We start from the raw sequence: 20,379 nt of genomic DNA, 5'->3' as shown, positions 1-20,379 counted from the left end.
AATTCAATTGAAACGACCCTAAATTTCCACATACTCAGAGTCACTACTAATGTCTCATGCTCATCTCTAATGCGGAAATATAACTCTTACATGAACATCATTTATAACTTAAACTTCGAAATCGCTTAAAACAACTTCTTCTCTGGAAAACGCAGTCATGGTCTTACGTGTTTAAATATGAAATACTCAAATTTAGAGAAAATAAAAGCAAATACAAAATAATTTAAAACAATGAAATGAAAACGAGCTATTCTAACTTAAGACTAGGAATTTAAATATGAGTCTACCCTATGCACGTGCCACAGTCTCTGCTCGCGATGCCACCGCCCTCCGTACAAGTGCCCCTTGCCTTTACTTGAAAAAAAAATGATGTGGCACACGATGTGAGTATTTTAAAGAATACTCAGTAAGTGGCCCCACTATAGGGGCCATGCAAATGCAAACACATGCAATCATGATTTAGGGACCTATCTCTAATCATCATAAGGGTGACCTCCAGTCTCGGACAAATTGGATGTGTAGTACTTCCCTACACATGATTCACACGTGCGAGTGTGAATCCCCAGGGCGCTCGCACACCTCTTGGACCCTCTGGTCAAGCTAATCTGTAGCGACGTTCGGAGGTCAGCGGAACCCCATAGTGTCATGTGCCTCATGAACACCCTCATCTGTGCGCATTCGCACTAATCATCATATTGTGCGCGTCTGCACTCATCATCTCTAAGGGAAGTAGCCATATGCTTATGAATATACAATATGCATGAGGTCCCTCTAAGTCCATCATAATGTCTCTTCTAACACAACCCTCTAGTCTCATCTCTTTGTTACTCTATGTAACGACCCGGGAAAAAAAAAAAGAAAAAGAAAAAGAAAAAGAAAAAGAAAACGAAAAAAAAACTCAACCGCCGGAAAACTTGCTAGTTTTCTGGCGACAGCCAAGTTTAGCGGATCCCACGCGAAACGAAAACTGCACCCTGCTCACCCTTCAGCCCACGACTCCCAGAACCTATAAGAACACCTGCAAATAGAGAAAAGAAAGAAAATACTTGAGAGAGAGAGATTTCAAATAACGTCGGCGAGTTTCCAATTTTTCCGACGAGTCCCAAACCACCCGAAAAGCGACGCCAAACGCTCAGTTACCACCACAAGAAGGATCCCTAACAATAGCACAATAACTCAAGGTACGTTTTGTGCCTTTTCGTAAGCGTCGTCATCGGTAACCGAGGTCGAAAAATTGGATTTTACTAAACGTTCTTAGATCTGTTGTTTTAGGAATTGTTAGGTCACAAAACTTCGAGGAAGGAAAGAGGAACGACAAAAACAGAGGAAAGGAAGAAAGGGGACTGAAATCGGCAACGAAAATGCCACGGGAAGGAGAGAGGAAATCGCGCCGAAAATCGACCGAAGTCGGGTAAGGAAGACGAGATCCACGGATCTGGGTCAACCCAAACCCAAAACCCGAGAGAGCCAGCTTGACTTCTTTCCCCCTCGGCCTCTGCCTTCGGCCCAACCCAACTACAGTGGCCCAAACCTCAATCCAGCCTAGAAGTCATAGTTTAGTTGAACCAACCCAAGACCAGACCCACGGTCCAATCGAACCAGCCTACAACCCAAACACTTGTGGCCCAGTCTAGTAAACCGAGGACCAACAACTAGCCTGGTCCAGTAGCCTTCTACAGCAGCCGACCTAAACTTGAGTGTGACCCGTGCCTCAACTTGACGCACACTGCACGACGTCGCACGTTCTTCTTTTGCCACGTGGCACACAGTGACGCAGGCAGTCCCTCGGCTCGGCTTGATGAAAATAGCTTGTAGGCTCCTCCAGCGGTTGTTCAGCTCGGCTCCCGTGTTTTTGGCTCGATTTCCACTATTTTGACCCTCCCGGGCCTATTTGAGGCCATTTTAGAGCCGTATTTCACATTTATTGAATTATTGGTAAATTAATTATGAAATACTAATAGAAGGTGGACAACGATGTGATAGGAAACAAACCCCGAAAACGTAGGAAGCAGCTCTCACAGAACAGGAGCTTACATTTACCTAATTAGGGAGTACTTCGGTCATGGCCAACCAAGTAAGTGGCCTTACTATAGGATAGGCTAAAGATTGTTTGAATTATGATGATGTATGAGTATGACGTGTGCTGTGATGTATGTTAAATGTAAGTTATCTATGTTTCGATGCATGACGTACATGTTATATTTGATGCACTTAATTGCTTCTATGATGAGTATGATGTATGCATGACGATGTTATTAACATGATGATGCTTTTCCATGTTGAACATGCCTTATGATGTTGTTTAACATATTGCATCATGTCATTAGATCGACATAGGACACAACCTTAAGAGTATAAAAATAATATTAATGTAAATATCTATGAGCACGTGCTACATAGTGTAACCAAGAGATGAGACTAGAGGGTTGGGTCAGAAGAGATGTATAATTGGACTTAGAGGGACCTCATGCATATTGTATATTCATAAGCATAGGCTACTTCCCCTAGAGATGATGAGTGCGGACGCGCACCGTATGATGAACGCGAATGTGCACAGGTGCGAATGCACACAGATGAGAGTGTTCATGAGGCGCATGACACTATGGGGTTCCGCTGACCTCCGGACGTCGCTACAGATTAGCTTGAGCAGAGGGTCCAGGGGGTGTGCGAGCGCCCTAAGGATTCACACTCGCACGTGCGAGTCGTGTGTAGGGAAGTACTACACATCCAATTTGTCTGAGATTGGAGGTCACCCTTATGATGATTAAAGATAGGTCCCTAATTCATGATTGCATGTGTTTGCATTAGCGTGGCCCCTATAGTGGGGTCACTTACTGAGTATTTCTTAGGCCGTGTGTCATATTGTTTTTTAGGTAAAGGCAAGGCGCCAATGTACGGTTGACAGTGGCATCATGATCAGAGACTGTGGCGCGTGCATAGGATAGTTGCATATTTAAAATTCCAAGTCTTGGTTAGGATATGGTGTTTGCATTTCATTTATTTAAATTATTTAATTTGTAATTGTTTTATCTTATTTTGGACTACAACATGATGTTTGAAACATCGGCAGTATTTTCTAACGTTTTAACGTATTCTGAAGTTTTAAATTTTTCCGCTAATAAAGATGAGCATTCTTAGAGTTATATTCTGTATTAGAGATGAGCATGAGACGTTAGTGGCGACTCTAGATATGTGGAAATTTAGGGTCGTTACAGTTGGTATTAGAGCTCTAGGTTTTAAATTCTGTAGACTAGCCTACGATGTAGGCTTGGTACGCTTCATGGTCCCAATGTCGATGCCCTGTCACTGCCAGGTACACCTTGCATAAAATAAGAAAAGAGAAACATTTTCGAATTGCATTTTTTATGGACACTATTGAAATTTCTATGATATTTTAAGTATTTATCAATGAGTATGATATAATGTATAGCATGTTGAGTGTTTACTTCTGTGGCGTTATGATGTATTGTATGTTGTGTATATTGTTACTTATATATGCATAGTATTAAGGCCTTAGACTTAAGCAACCTTATATTGGTTTATAGAACCATGCCCAAAGGACAAAAAAGAGGAAAGATTAGAGGCAGACGAGGATGGTGGTGACCTCGTCGTAGAGAAATAGGACGAGGTGTCGTAGTAGAGGGCCCACCTCGAGAAGGATCAGAGACTGAGTCGGTAACAGTTATGCCACCCCAGTCTTACCACTAGTTGCGCTACCATCTCTAGTGCCTCAACTACAAGTTGAGCCTCTACCACAAGCTGAACCTCCACCCCAACTTGCTCTACCACCACAAGCTGCACCCCCAGCGGCCGGAGTAGATGCTAATACTAAGTTGATGTGTGACTCCAGCCAAGCCTTAATTCAAACCTTGGTAACCACGCAAGCCAATCTACTAGCCAGCCAACAGGCCCAGAAACAGGCCCAAGCACAGGCCCAAGCATAGGCACTGACACTGGCACAAGCACAGGCCGATGCTCAGGCCAACGCCCCAGTAAATCCTCCATAACCTGTTAGATGTTCAAACTGGATAAAGGATTTCAAGAGATATGACCCTTGACCATTCGTCTGTTCCTTAGAAGACCCCCCATAGAAGCCAAAATGTGGATTGCAGCTGTAGAAACAACCTTTGAGACTATGGAGTGCCCAGAGAACCAAAAGGTCGCGTGCGCAACATTCGTCCTACAAAAGAACACAGAGATATGGTAGAGAGATAACAAAACCCTTCTTAACCTAGAAGGGGAACCTATGAACTGGGAACGGTTTAAGGAGACCTTCCTTAAAGAATATTATCCTAAGTCAGAGCGACTTAAGAGGCAGCAAGAGTTCGCCCATCTAGTATAGGGCGGACTCACAGTGAAGAAATATAACCAAGAGTTTAAGAGACTCAAGAGATTTGCGCTGTCCATGGTGGACACCAAGGAAAAGATGACAGAGAAGTTTGTACTGGGTCTGGAACCAAGAATCCGTCGCATGCTGGAAGCGTTCAACCCAAAGACCTATGAGAAAGCCTTGAGAACTGCCAAGGCTTTAGAGAAACCAAAGGATGAGAAACGACGTGAGGAGCCGGTAGTAACTGGCAGAAGCGCCCACATGAATCAAGAGGCTCTGACTGTTCACCGCCAGCACTAGGCAGTGTTCCAACAACAGACCCGCTCCAGGATAGAATGAGCGACACCCTCCTCGACGTACCGACAGGAACCCCAAGAACCAAGATGGGGCTAGAGGGAGGAGAGAGAAAGGGTGCACTATCTGTGGAAGACTACACGGTGGGAGGTGCATGGCTGGCAGCCGAGTGTGTTATAGATGTGGTTAAGAGGGGCACATCATCGTGAACTGCACGGTCGGAAATACTAAAGCACAATCAAACCCGCCCAGAGTAGTAGAGCAAATGGAACAACCAGCACCACCGCGAGCTCAGGCTAGGGCCTACGCATCTATGAGCAAGGACACAGGGAGGTTCGACGCAGTGGTGACAGGTACACTATCTATTTTAGTTCATTTTGCTTTTACCTTATTTGATTCTCGATCCACGCATTCCTTATTTCTATGCCTTTTTTTGTACAAGTAGGGTTCGAATTAGAATCCTTATTGCATGAAATGTCTGTAAGCACCCCTTTGGGGGTAGACTTAGTATCTAGGGAAAGAGTAAAGGATGGCCAAGTAATCATATGGAACCAAATTTTAAGCGTTGACCTAATGGTAGTAAACATGACGGATTTCGACGTCATACTAGGCATGGATTGACTAGCCGAAAATCGAGCTAGTATATACTGTCGTAAAAAGGATGTAAAATTTTCACCATCGACAGGACCTACCTTTAAATTTAAAGGCACAAGTACCGAGATTGCCCCCAAGGTTGTCTCGATGATGAAAGCAAAGAGGTTAGTCCAACAAGGCGGATGAGCTATATTAGCATGTGATGTAGACGTAAGAGGAAAAGAAAAGACCCTAGAAAATGTCCCAATAGTAAACGAGTTCCTGGATGTATTTTCGGACGACTTACCTAGAATACCCCCTTATTGAGTGGTCGACTTTGTCATCGAACCGAGTCGGGAACTGGGCCTATTTCTAAAGCACCCTATCGCATGGTGCCAGCAGAGTTGAAGGAACTTAAGACGCAATTGCAAGACTTACTAGATAAAGGATTCATTCGACCTAGCGTGTCTCCCTAGGGTGCGCCAGTGTTGTTTGTTAAGAAGAAAGATGGATCGATGCGTCTGTGCATCGAGTACAGAGAGATAAATAAGAGAACCATAAAAAACAAATATCCTTTGCCTAGAATAGAAGACTTGTTTGATCAACTCAGAGAGGCAATTGTATTCCCCAAGATATATCTTCGGTTCGGTTGCCACCAAATTAGGATCAATGAAAAAGACGTACCAAAATTAGCATTTAGGATAAAGTACGGTCACTACAAGTTCATAGTGATGTCATTTGGCCTCACCAATGCCCCAGCTATGTTTATGGAGTTAATGAACCGGGTATTCAAGGAATGTCTAGACATGTTCGTGATCGTGTTCATTGACGACATCTTAATATACTCGAAAATAGACCTAGAGCACGAGGAACACCTCCGAAAAGTCCTAACCACCCTAAAAGAGCACATGTGAATTTTGGTTACGACAAGTCTCTTTTCTAGGACACGTGGTGCCAAAGGACGGAATATCTGTAGATCCCACCAAGGTTGAAGCGGTCACAAAGTGGGAACGCCCAACTACGGTAATGGAAGTAAGGAGTTTCCTAGGATTGGCGGGATACTATCGAAGGTTCGTGCAGAACTTTGCTAGGATAGCCTCGCCTTTAACAAAGTTAACAAAAAAAGGGGTACCATTTAGATGGAATGATACTTGTGAGGCAAGCTTCCAAAATCTAAAAAAGAGATTGGTAACCGCTCCGGTACTCACAGTACCCGAGAGCTCAGAAGGGTATGTGATTTATAGTGATGCCTCCATGAAATGACTAGGATGTGTATTAATGCAACACGACAAGGTTGTCGTATATGCGACTCGTCAACTTAAGGAATACGAAAAGAACTACCCTACCCATGACCTACAGTTGGCCGCTCTAGTGTTTGCGCTGAAAATTTGGCGACATTACCTGTATGGAGAGAAAACTCAAATTTTTACTGACCATAAAAGTTTAAAATACTTCTTCACCCATAAAGAATTAAATATGAGGCAGAGAAGGTGGTTAGAATTGGTGAAGAATTATGATGTAGATATCCAGTACCACCCTGGAAAAGAAAACGTGGTCGCAGATGCTTCAAGTAGAAAGATGGTCCACTCGTCGGCCCTCATTACGAGGAAAGTAAGGGTACAAAGAGAATTCGAAAGAGCCAACATAGCTATAGCGACCGAGGGAGTCATAGCACAGTTGGCCCGACTCACAGTACAACCTACGCTTAGGCAGAGAATTATTACATCCCAACGAGAGGATCCTAACCTACAGAAAGTCCTAGGACAACTAGACAAAAGTTCAGTAGATGGATTCTCGAAGTCCTCAGATGAAGGACTGTTGTATTAGGGACGCCTATGTGTTCCGACAATAGAGGATTTAAGGGGAGATACTGATGGAAGCTCACAACTCGCCATTTGCCATGCATCCAGGAGATACTAAGATGTACCAATATTTAAAACAACACTTTTGGTGGGAGAGCATGAGGAGGGATGTGGCCGAGTTTGTTAGCAAGTGCTTAGTTTGTCAAAAAGTGAAAGCTCCTAAACAAAAGGCGATGGACTTCATAGTAGGATTACCCAAAACGCCCAAAAGCTATACAGTTATCTGGGTAGTTGTTGATAGGTTGACCAAGTCGGCACACTTCCTACCTGGGAAAGCTACATATACAGTTGACAATTAGGCACAACTGTATGTGAAAGAAATAGTAAGACTACATGGAGTCCCAGTGTCTATAGTGTTGGATCGAGATCCACGCTTTACGTCAACGTTTTGGCGCGGACTTTAAAAAGCACTGGGTATCCACCTACCGCCTTCCACCCCCAAATTGATGGACAAACGAAGCATTTAAACTAAATTCTAGAGGACATGTTACGCGCTTGCATATTAGTTTTTAAGGGGAGTTGGGATTCCAAACTCTACCTGATGAAATTCTCGTATAATAACAGGTTCCAAGCAACTATTGGAATGGCACCATTTCAGGCCCTGTACGGAAAACAGTGTAGGTCCTCACAATGTTGGGACGAAGTAGGTGAGAGAGAGTTAGTAGGACCCGAGTTGGTTCGACTCACCAATGAGGTTGTCCAGAAAATTCGAGCGAGGATGCGTACCGCTCAAAGTAGACAGAAAAGCTACGCCGATGTAAGGTGTAGAAGCCTGGAGTTTGAGATAGGGGACCCAGTATTCCTCAAGGTGGCACCTATGAAAGGTGTCTTGAGATTCGGACGTAAGGGCAAGCTAAGTCCTAAATTCATTGGACCATTCGAGAATATAAATTAGCCCTACCTCCAACCCTCTTAGGAGTGCACGATGTATTTCACTTGTCGATGCTAAGGAAGTACATTACGGACTCTATCCACATAATAGACTACAAACCACTCCAACTCAATGAAGATCTGAGCTACGAGGAGAAACTAGGAAAAATCTTAGCTAGAGAAGTAAAACCTTACGCATCAGGAACATTGCGTTTGTCAAGGTACTGTGGCGGAATCACCACAGCGAGGAAGCCACGTGAGAGCGTGAGGACGAAATAAGAGAAAAATACGTCGGAGTTAGTATAAGAGTTTGAGACTTTCGAGGAAGAAAGTTGTTTTTAGGGGTATATAATGTAACAACCCGGTAAAAAAAAATGAAAAAAAAAACTCCAATTTCTCCGCCAAAACTTTCTCCAGATTTCCATTTATGGTAAGAAGTTTGCCTAGGGAGTAAAAATTCTCCATGAGTTCCCATTGATAAAGTAAGGATTGTCTCTAAGGAGAGGCGGTCAGAGTAAGTCGATTCCCCAAAAACATTTTTTTTTTTAATCAAGTTGCACCAACATAAACATAATTTCGATTATGTGATCCATATTGGCATATTTATTTAGTTCAATGAAGTTAAGAATTAGAATTACGGAAGGAATTAGGTGAATGTCTTTGATAGGGCGAAGCACCTTGGTATAAGTGGAAAAGAATTCGAGAGATAGAAACTTCAGCTAATGCCAACCATGTAAGTGGCCTTACCATCGATAGGGTTAGAATTTGTATCATGCATGATGACATGTGTTATATGTTTGATATATATGCAATATTATGAAATGCTATGTTTGTGATATGATATGATTATGATATGGTACGTTAATGATATGATACATGTTATTATACAACGTGTGGATGATATGATATATATCATGATACGATATGTTTGACGATATGATGCATATTGTGATATGCTTTATGATATGATAAGTACATGTTATGATATGGTATGTTGGAGGACATGTTATGTGACATGATATGTTTTATGATATGACACAGGTATGATATGACATAATGTGACACAATGTCTGATATAAATGACATGTGATTAGATGTTTCGACATGATGCACAAACCGATACATGTTTTGAAAGTTATGATAAAAATGATATGATGGTAGGGGTTGTTTTACATGTTTAATGAACGAAAATGTTGGGACCTCATGATCATTTTGTATTACATGCATTGGAGAATCTCTCCTTTTACGATGGTAGGAACACGTAAGTTATGAAACAGGAATACGATCATTATGTTTATCATAATGTTGCGGCGGTCACTATTCCTACCAGGTGTCCAGCAACAACACTAGAGAATGTTAGATCGACCAGGAAATGGGCCCAAGAGGTATGCGAACCGGCTGGTGGGCCATACTCGCACGTGTGGACCATGTGTAGAATAGTAAATACACATCCAATTACCCGCTTAGGATAGTCGCCTAAGAGAATACAAATTTAAATGATGGTTCTCACTCATGCTTGTATGTGTTTGCATCTAAACCCAATAGTGGGGCCACTTACCGAGTATTTCTTAAAATACTCATGTCACTGTTACTCTTATTTTTCAAGTAAAGGCAAGGTTCCTCTATACGGTTGATGGTTGCATCGCAACTTAGAAGATCATGACATATGCATAGGATGGTTGCATTTAATTTCTTAGACCTTTGAAGGTGGTGTTTTTAATTTTAATGTTTATTTATTTTATTTAGTATTCTGTTATGTTGTTTAAAAAAAAAAATTCGAACACACAAGTCCATGACATTTATGTTAAAGTTTGAAGTGTTCATTTCCACATAAGAAAATATTTTATGATGACGGTAGTGACTTTAGGTTATTAGAAATCTAGGGTCGTTAGACAAACAATGTAGTATTATAATCATAAAAATGGATAAGATGTACCCATGCACACTAGTGATATGTGAATGATATATATATATATATATGTGTGTGTGTGAATGACGAATCATACGCTTTATGATATGATACGTGTACGGTATAACATGATATGTTGGGACACAATATGGTTATGATATGATACATATGACATGTTAAGAATTATGATATGCATGACATGCAATAAGATGTTTCGACGTGATAAACAACCCTGAAATTACATAAAAATTATGATAGTGATATGATATGATAGGAAGGAAAACACTAGAGGGGTTGTCATACATGATAACGGAAAAGGAAAAATGTTGAGACCTCATGCATCATTGCGTGTAAATGCATTGGGGAATACCCTTTTTTACGATGGTATGGACACGTACGTTACAAGGTAGGAAAACGATCATTATGGTTATCATAATGTTGTGACGACCAGGTAGCAAAACGGTTATTATGTTTATTCTAATGCTGCGACGGTTGCTATTCCTAAACGGGTGTTTGACATCAACAACTACCAGAGAATGCTTGTTCGACAAGAAAGGGGCCTAGGAGGTGTGTGAACCAATTAGTGTGTTCATACTTGCACGTGTGGATTGTGTGTAGAATAGTAAATTCACATCCAATTAGCCTCTTTAGGATAGTCGCCTAAGGAATATAAACTCATATGATAGGTCCCATTCATGATCGTGTGTGTTTGCATCTAACCCTAATAGTGGGCCAGTTACTGAGTATTTCTTAAAATACTCAAGTCACGTGCTACTTCTATTTGAGATAAAACAAGACATCCTTGTACAGCTAATGATGACATCGCAACTCGAGACCATGACACATGCATAGGGTAGTCCCATTTATTTTCTTAGACCTAGGTTAGAATAAGATGTTTTTAATTTAAATGTTTATTTATTTCATTTAGTTTATTGTTGTGTTCTTTTAAGGATGTTTTCGAACACATAATGTCGATGATTGTGTTTTAAGATGAAGTTTATGTTCTATGAAAGAGTTTAAACGCTTATTTCCGCATAGAAATGATTACGCTATACTAATGGCGGTGAATCTAAGTAGAAATCTAGGATCATTACAGGTTCCTTGTATGCAACTTCTCGTCGCAAAGCTATAGAAACTCTTACCAAAGGTTAGCTCAAATGGAAACTTGGATTCCATAGGTTTTTAAGGCTTGAGTTGTTCATAAAAGTTGTTAAGTTTCTTCCTTAGAACCTTTGGATGGACATGGGAGGAAGAATTTTGAAAACTAGTTTCACTGTCAACTCACTATCCACTCACTAATCCAGCCACCAATCTGTCACACTTCAACCCTTTCTCAATCTCCCACCGCCAAATGCAATGATTGGGCATCCAAGTGGCCAATTTGGCCATCAAATGGATTAGTTTTTCAATTTTCCAAGAAATTTGAGGTTATTTTTGTAATTTTCCAACTTTTAAGGCAAATTCTTCATTTCCAAATTTTGAGGCTATTTTTCCAAATTCCAACTTTTAGAGTTAGTTTTCTAAATCTTTTCTTTAAATATTTTTATATACCTTCTCTCTTATTATCTTCCTCTTTTCCTTCTTCCACTGCTTCCCATTCTCAACCACAAACACAATAAAATTAATCCATTAAATCACTAAAAATTTCATTACAAAATCAGGGTGTTACTTGTCCTATAAACATGAACAAATGTAGAATTCTGATGAAGGGTGAATTAGGTCGCTCTTTGATCTGCACAATAAGACCTACGAGCTCTCTTGATGGCAAAGATCTCTCCACACCAAAGAAGTATAATGGATCATCCTTTTTCTTTCAATTAGTGAAGTGGGAATCGAGAAGTTTGTTCTTGTTTGATGAATAAGAAGTACTATGTTATAAGTCTTTTTTGTTTAGTAACACGCCCTTGGAAATGATTGTACTTTGACTCTACTCTCCTTTTTTAGTAAGATCAGATGCCTAGTACTTCTTACACAAAATCTATGTTCATGTATGTGTGCCCACTAAGTGAGCTCCTTAATGTACCCATTAGGCTTGACTATGGACAATTGCAAACTAACACTATCGAAACAGTGGAAAAGAAAGGAAAATGCAAGTAATATGATGAGTGTACTCATTTGTACATTACGTAATTGGAGAAGTAATCCATGATCACATGATCATACAACATGCATGAGATCAAACCTATAAAATCATAGTTCAATAGAATGTTGTACATAATAAGGTTGTGCAATCATGGCTTAAATTCTTTATCAGTCATACATTATAATACATTTCTAATTCATAATATCTCGTAAATCTTGTGCATAGTCATATCATCGTATTTGTCATGGTCAATCATATATGGAAGTCAGTATTACCCTAGATGACTAATTTATGTTATTTTAGGAATCGACTAAGAACTTGCTAGCAAAGAGAAGATTTGAAGTGAAGCAAGCTATTTTATGCTATTATTAATAAGGAGCATTCGAGGTACGTGATTTTCCTATTGAATGCCTTACATTTTAAAATTGTGAGAGCCCATAATCCCATGTTAATTGGGGAGGAGAACGAAATATCCTTTATAAGGGTGTGGAAACTTTTCGAGGAGAACAAAACACCCTTTATAAGGGTGTGGAAACCTTTCCCTAGCAGATGCGTTTTAAAGGCTTGAGGGGAAGTCCGAAAGGGAAATTCCAAAGAGGACATTATTTGCTAGCGATGGGTCTGAGTTGTTACAAATGGTATCAGAGCCAGACATCGGTCAATGTGCTAGCGAGGATGTTGTTCCTCGAAGGGGGGTAGACGCGAGGCGGTGTGCCAGTAAAGATGCTGGACCCCAAAAGAGAGTGGATTTGGCGGGGGTCCCACATCGATTGGAGAAAGGAATGAGTGTCAGCGAGGACACTAGGCCCTGAAAGGGGGTGGATTGTGAGAGCCCACAATCCCACATTAGTTGAGGAGAAGAACGAAACACCGTTTATAAGGGTGTGGAAACCTTTCCCTAACAGATGCGTTTTAAAGCCCGAAAGGGAAAGCCAAAGAAGATAACAAATTAGGTCGTTACAATCGGTTTCAAAATCAATTTTAAAAAATAAAAAAGCTAAGTGTTATAATCATTTTAAAAATATTTATTACCTATTTTATAAGTAGAAAAAAAAATCATAATATAATGTTTTTGTTTATATTTTTTAAAACCAACTTGAAAAAAAAAAAAAAAAAAAAAAAAAGTTAGCAATATAAAAAAATTTAAAATAAAAAAACCAAACATAAAATAGTTAGAAAATTTTTAGATTCTAAAAACAAAAAGATTTTAAAAACAATTTGTTTTGAATTAGAAAGGATCCATATCTTTCCCATAACATATTTTATATTATTTTTTTTTATCAATTAATTATGGTTCCAAATTAAATAAAATGCACTAAGTTGCCAATTTAATTTATATTACATTTGAGAAGCATGATCCTCATGCATCACCAGATAAGCTATTATATTAATTAATCTCTCCAATGACTTGGCGCTTACGTGGAATTAATTATTTTATTGCTTTAAATCATTAATTTATGTCCTTAAAATCTATATAAAGTGGAGACAATTACCAATAATATATTTTTACTTCTTTATTTAAAAAATGTCTTTGCGTTGACTCATGGGTATTCTAAATTACAGAAATACCCTCTAGTGTGACATGATGTATAATTTATTATGCTTCGGCTTTGTCTTATCTCTAATATGTTGTGGGTTTCAACTCAATCTTCAACTTGTCAATTTATAACAAATTTTAGTAAAAATTGCTAACAAAAGATTCTTTCAAAATTGGAATATCATTGTACAACTTTCGATATAAAGAAAACATATAAATTCGATAACCGGCTCGAAACAACTTTATCTTTAAGATTTTAGAATCTCGTAAAAATATTAAGTTAGCATAACATTTTATATTGAATAAACACAAAATTATTTATATAAAAAACGAAGATGAGTTGAAGAGATGAGCCAAACTTGCACGCTTGATAGGATCTAAGATAAGACTCTGGTATATCACAATTGCTCTATTGAACGCTCTTGTCGTACACCATGAGAATCATACTATTTATATGGTGGTGTGACCCTATAATTAAACCAACTATTTCAGATATAATGTTGATCTTGGTCATTTATATAGTTCATTACTAGAGAGTTGGCGACCCTTTAATAATTCTCACATAGTATCCTCGTATCATAAACATAAGTGGAATGACACAGTGCCTCAACCAACCACTGAGATATATATGTGACCATGTCAATCTAGAAAGTTCACTATTGGTGATTAGTTGACGAGTCTTTTAATAGTACTCATAAAGTAAATTGATAATAGCAACTACTGAGATACAAAATGAACTCTATCAATACAAATAGTTTGTTACTAGAGGTTTGTTTGTTACCGGAGGTTTGTTGGCAACCCTCTAATAGTCTGTAGTAACCTAATAACATGAACATAAAGAGACACATTGAACATAAAGAGGCACATAATCAGTGTATCATACATAGGGAATGATTAATGCGAACTTTTGACTCCAGGGTATTTTGTTCTGACTCTTCAAGTTTTTATAAGTCTGGGAGCACTCGGGTCTAGACCTCTTGATCGCCACTATGCTCCTAAGGTGTTCAATCTATTGAAGGCTTCCTGGCCTAAGTCATTGTCTAGTTGACCAGCTCTAGCACCCTAATCCTAACTTTGTATTGATAAACACGCTCTATAAAGAGGAACACACAATTAATCACATGGAACTAAACATACTATATTGTGCATATATACAAACTCAACGAGGAGCTAATATCCATTAATCACCGGGAGCATAGATCACAATATCTCATCGTCTATTCTAACACAAGCATTAAAATTGGCATGCATCATAAATTCTCACCTTGTAACGATACGGGAAAAAAAAATTGCACGATTGCCAGCAAAGACGCGCACCCAACTCGGTCTCACCTCCATCCGACACTCCCGCATCGCCAAATTCAACCCACGAAACTCTGCTATCCTCCAGAGAGTCACTTGCAAGGAAAAATCGCAAAACAAATAGAGAAACCGAAAGAGAGAGAGGAGAGATCCGAAACTCCGACAAAACCATACAAGATCAACGCCAAAACCTCCAAGTTCTACCACAAAAGGGATCACTGAAGACCGTACACACGTAAAGGGTAAGTTTTCGCACCCCATTCGTGTCGTTCATCGTCGGAAAGGAGAACACTTTTCTTTTTAAAAAAACCTCATGGATCTGTACCTTTCAGGTGTTTACCATCCATAAAGGCATGTAAGGATTGAAGAGGAAGGAGAAACAACGAGGAATCGAAGAAAAACGGTGGAAAACAAACGTCTGAACGTGTTGGGTTTTATGTCCTAAAACTTATAGTTTGTAAACAAAAATATATTATATTTTCAATAAAGTTATTATTGATGTTTATCCAGTAAAGATTGTTATTGAATAAAGTGAATTTTACGATTATTAATCTAAATTCAATAAACTAAGAACACTCTAACTATAGTATGATTATTTGAACTATATGTAGAGACATAAAGTGTTTCAAGTTCAAGTATATAGTCAAAATGATCTATAGTAGCTGAGTACCTTGTCTTGGGGACATTATGGATGCGGTCCACTTTTGTATATGATATAAACAATGTGATCACTAAATTGTACATGCAGAGGCATGTGAGTGGGGGCGTCCTATGCAATGAGTATTGCATAAGATCGGACCATGAAGAAAATCACTCTCACTTTATAATGTCGTTTAATGTTGAGACTGATTTTTTTCATTCGATGACCTAGGTAACTCGATCTTAATCCTAAGTTAACCATGAACTCCTGTTTATTTAGAATTATCCTTAGATTTGCATGGGCGAGAGTGGCTCGAGTTCGCCGACTCAATAAGCCTCCCATTTCAAGGGTAAGACTGGGTGAATAGCTCAGGACATAGGGTACAAGAGGAAATTCACTCCTACCAACTTTTAGGGATAGTAGAGAGGTTGTTCTCTTAAGTACTGACTCCAGGTCTTGAACAAGGGGCCCCACCCTCTCATTGGTTTGAGAGGGATTCGGTTTACTGGTTGGACCACAAACCAATTGTTCATTAGAAGATCAGTGGAACATAAGGAACAAAAAGTAACTTTAGGGGTAAAATGGTAAATTGACCCATCTCTAGTTATGAACAACCTGTGAATGATCGACTTACTAATCATGGTTATATCAAATGAACAGAAATATATCTATAGTGAGGGGAGTGCAACTACTAGGCTATAGTGGAGTGTCCTAGTAGTTAACGAATGTTGGTTAACAAGGTTAATGAGTTTAGCCGATTAATCTCGGATCGTTGGAGCCCATGATCTATAGGTCCATTAGGTCCCCCTACTAACTCATATTGGACTAAACCATAGAACACTGTGACGAGTGAGTTCGAAGTGTTCGAATTCAAATTAGTGAATATGCGCTAAATGTATACGATATATTTAACCGCATTTTTTGTTTTATTTAGGGATTAAACAAAAAGAGAGAATCAGAATTATTTAAATAAGATTTAAATATTTTAATCAATATGTGTGGAATTGATTGAGATTCACATTTGAATTAATGTTAAATATTAGTTAAATTATTTAATTAATCATTTAATATTACTTTAATTTGAAATTAATTATTTAAATTAATTATTGAATTAAAATGGAGAAAGTCAAAATGTTACCTCACTTCATGAAAAAATCCAATCCATGTTTGAGTTAGTGGAATTTTGAGTGTCAAAATTTGATAATCTCAAATTTGCATGAACATGGAAATATAACTCTATAAATAAAGTGATCAAGTTACATGAAAGTCTTCTTGTAAAAACATTGAGAAAAACCCTAACAAACTCTCTCTTCACATATACTCCCTTCCAACTTTAGTCACTCGCTCGATTCCACAATCCCATTCTAAGGCCGGAGAATAGTAGAGAAGACACTAGTGGTGGTTCGACACTGGTTCGTGAGAAAAAAGGAATTTGAACTACAAAAGGTTGATACTCAAACTTCTTGAGTTTTAATACCTATGAACATGCTAACTAATTTACTATAATTGATGTACTTAGAGTGCCTAAGATTCAAATTGCTTCCGCATGTGTTATAACAACACCATCAGAACGGTGTGAAGAGGAAAGAGAATCATGCATTATTGTGTGCTCATGTATTGAGGGATACCCCTATTCCTTCATGATGGTACGGACAATTATTATGTTTGACATAATGTTGTCATGATTGCTCGACAAGAAAAGGGGGCCTAGTAGGTGTGCAAATCAACTGTCGGTTCATACTCGCATGTGTGGGTCATGTGTTGGAAATTAATCATACATCCAAGCTGCTCGTTAGGATAGCCGCTGTAGGAAGACTGATATGATAGGTCTCATGCACGCACCCACATGTTCTTGCATTATAATCTTGATAGGGAGTCGCTTACTAAGTATTTTTAAATACTCAAGCCTCGTGCTACTTCTATTTCAGATTAAGGCAAGACATTCCTGTAAGGTTGATGACGACATTATAATCCCAAAATTGTGGCGCATGCATATGATAGATTCGTATTTAACTTAGTAGTATAGGTTGATTTGTATTTTCATTTAGTAGATCATAGGTTAGTATAAGTTGAATTTCATTTTCATTTAATAGTATAGATTAGTATAGGTTGAGTTGTATTTCCATTCCGTAGTATATAGATGATTAGTGTAGACATTTTATTCTATATTATTTTTTGTTTATTTATTTTCTGTATATTAATTTTATGCGAAGGTAATAAATAAAGCCTGCAAAATTTAAGGTTGAGTTTATGTTAAAGAATAAATAGAGAAGTTTTATACCTTCAATATTCATGATAGGTATGCAGTAGCAATCTTAAATTAAGTAGAAAATTTCGGGTCGTTACACATCCCAAAGGCATTTCAATATTTATTTTTTTTCTTAATATACATAAAGTTCTCATCCAAATTACCCCTCTAAAGTCGTAATTATGTATATTCTAACCACTCTGGGCAAGACATGCTTGCATGCTAATAGATCCAAACAATCCGATAAACAAGTTTGAATAGCTACTTAAATGGATGACGTGTGCCATTTTGAGCTAACTTTTCTGTATGATAAGAACTCCAAACTTTATAAAATTCCTCTAATACATTCTAATCTAGTGAAAGTAAGGCGAGTATTGAAATTGAAGCGAAAAACTGATAAACAAGAGCCGAAATGGGACAAATTAGCAAACTCACATGCTCTAAAGTGCTGCAACATGCGACTAATGAGCTTCCACGCATGCAACCCACATGCGAGTTTGGATGTGCCTAAGCGGAAGTAGTCATGCTCTAGTTACGTCACATGTCGTTCTTAACTGACGCTTCTGATTCAAGTTGAGTTGAGGTGTGGGTTGCTCAGGTTGGTTCAATCGGTTATGTCCGGAGCGATTGCTGTTCGATTCTTGGGTCGGGTCACTTCGCGGATCATGCTCACCAACTAGCCATTAACACACATCCATCCTCTACCACCCAATACCTGACCTGACCCGCTCGCTCCCTCTATGTGCGACATGTGTCATCCCATGATTCATCTCCTTCAACAAACTAGAATAAACTTTCTACGTGACTAGAATAAACTTTCTTCCTTCAACAAAGTTGTGGAGTTTAAATCCTTCTTTTCATCAAAATTATTTTATTCCATTTTGTTAATTATGGAGAGAAATAAATGTGTCGAGAATAGGCTTGAAACTAGAAAAATCATCATTTTTGAGGCGCATCGAAACTCTACTTTCTAGTCCAATTCAACTCCATTTTCTTTCACAGGAGTTGCGCGAAATCCTCTCAAGAACAATATATTAAAATTTCAAAGTCTAATTCCATCAAAATCTCTCTAATCTAAAGAATCTAATTTCTCAATTCGAGATGAATTTGAGTGATTCAAGTACTAGTTCTTTCAAAGTCATTGAGCATTTTTTGTAATTGAACCTGAGTTAAATTTCGATTATAGATTTAAGGGTGGGAACGTTCTCCATTTATTTGTTCTCTCCCTCAAACACTAAGGTCTCCTCTTTTTCAGTTTTTCATATTTTTTTCTTTTCTTCCTTAGTCATTTGGTTTAGGCTCCTACACACCCCATTACGAAAGGAAGGGTCAAAATGACCATTTTGCCCCTCGAAGTTAACTTCGACCCCTTCTTCTAATTTTTCACTATTTTTCTTTTATATTTTTTTTTCTGGGTTCTTATAATTTTTCTAAGAAATTCAGCATTTAAGATCCTCGTTAAAATCTCGAAAGTATGAACTTAAAAAGAAAAATGCCCTTTTTAGATGCTTGGATTTGTATAGTTTCTAGTGATGAGGAATCAGAGCTTGAGACTATGGGAAAGGTTTTTAAAAGCTTTTGATAATGCTTTTATATAAGGTTGTACTTATCTATTTAAAACTTTCAAATAAAAGTAGTTTTATCAAATAATCCTTCTTTGAAGGTTTATTCTTAACAAGTCAATGCAACCAAGTTTATATAAATTTTTTGAATACAATTTTACGAGAAAAAAAGACATATATTCCAAATTTTAGAATAATTCTAAATGGAGAATATGAATTATACAAACATTCGTCTTTTTCCCACAATTTTTAATAAAAAATTGTGTGGATTTAAAGAACGCAAAAGTCATTGTCCCACGAACATCCCTATTCACGACTATTAGCACAAATATTCCTTAAATATTTTGGATTGGAATTTATATGGCTTGGATTATAAAGAAATGAATCTTGAGTCTTTACTCTGTTCTTCAAGAATAACTCACAACCACGGAGGGGTATGAGGTCTGTAGGGTCCGAGCAACTAGGGCGGTAAGGGTTGGTCAAGCTAATCTGACGTCTCGTCGACAATCGTTCGTACTTGGTAAAGGTTGTCGCAGCACGATAGAGAAACTGCTAAAATCCTAACTATACTAGACAATAAAATAGTCTTTCTTTGGGTTGAATTGATAGCAAAAGAGCCTTACCTTTACATATATACAAAAGGCTCCCGTACTAATAGTTGAGAAAGGAGAGACAATGGAATTGTGTGAGACCGACAGGTTATTGAGCGAAGCCGTGAGACTGTAACCTCGAGTACGGTTCCGGAGCTCTCGTGTCAGGCTCTGAGCAATTAATTACTCTTAAGGATGTGCATCTTTCTCCTTCACCTTAGCAGAATAAATTTTTTTCTATCCAACATAGGGGTAAAACATTAAAAGACCTTTTTCGTTAGATAAAGGCAGTTTCAAGAAAAGAAATTCTATCCGCATGTAACTGTAAAAAAGGATCTTTTTCCATAATAGCAGGAGGTTCAATCAAATATTTTGTATCTAGTATACTAGGGATAAAACATTAAATACATTCTGTCTCTAATTTTATTGCTTTTATTTATAAGCTTTGATTTTTCCAAATTTTGTTTCTCGTTTCTGTCTTGTTAGTTGTTTCCAATGTTATTAGTTACTTTCTAGACTTTAGCTACATTTCTATGAAATTCCTTTATTCCCAATATATATATATTTGGTATAAATAAA

The sequence above is a fragment of the Cucurbita pepo genome, chromosome LG02 (assembly GCF_002806865.2).
Source record: "Cucurbita pepo subsp. pepo cultivar mu-cu-16 chromosome LG02, ASM280686v2, whole genome shotgun sequence".
NCBI lineage: Eukaryota > Viridiplantae > Streptophyta > Magnoliopsida > Cucurbitales > Cucurbitaceae > Cucurbita > Cucurbita pepo.
The sequence above is the reverse complement of the archived record's forward strand: the minus strand, read 5'-3'. Positions refer to the sequence as shown.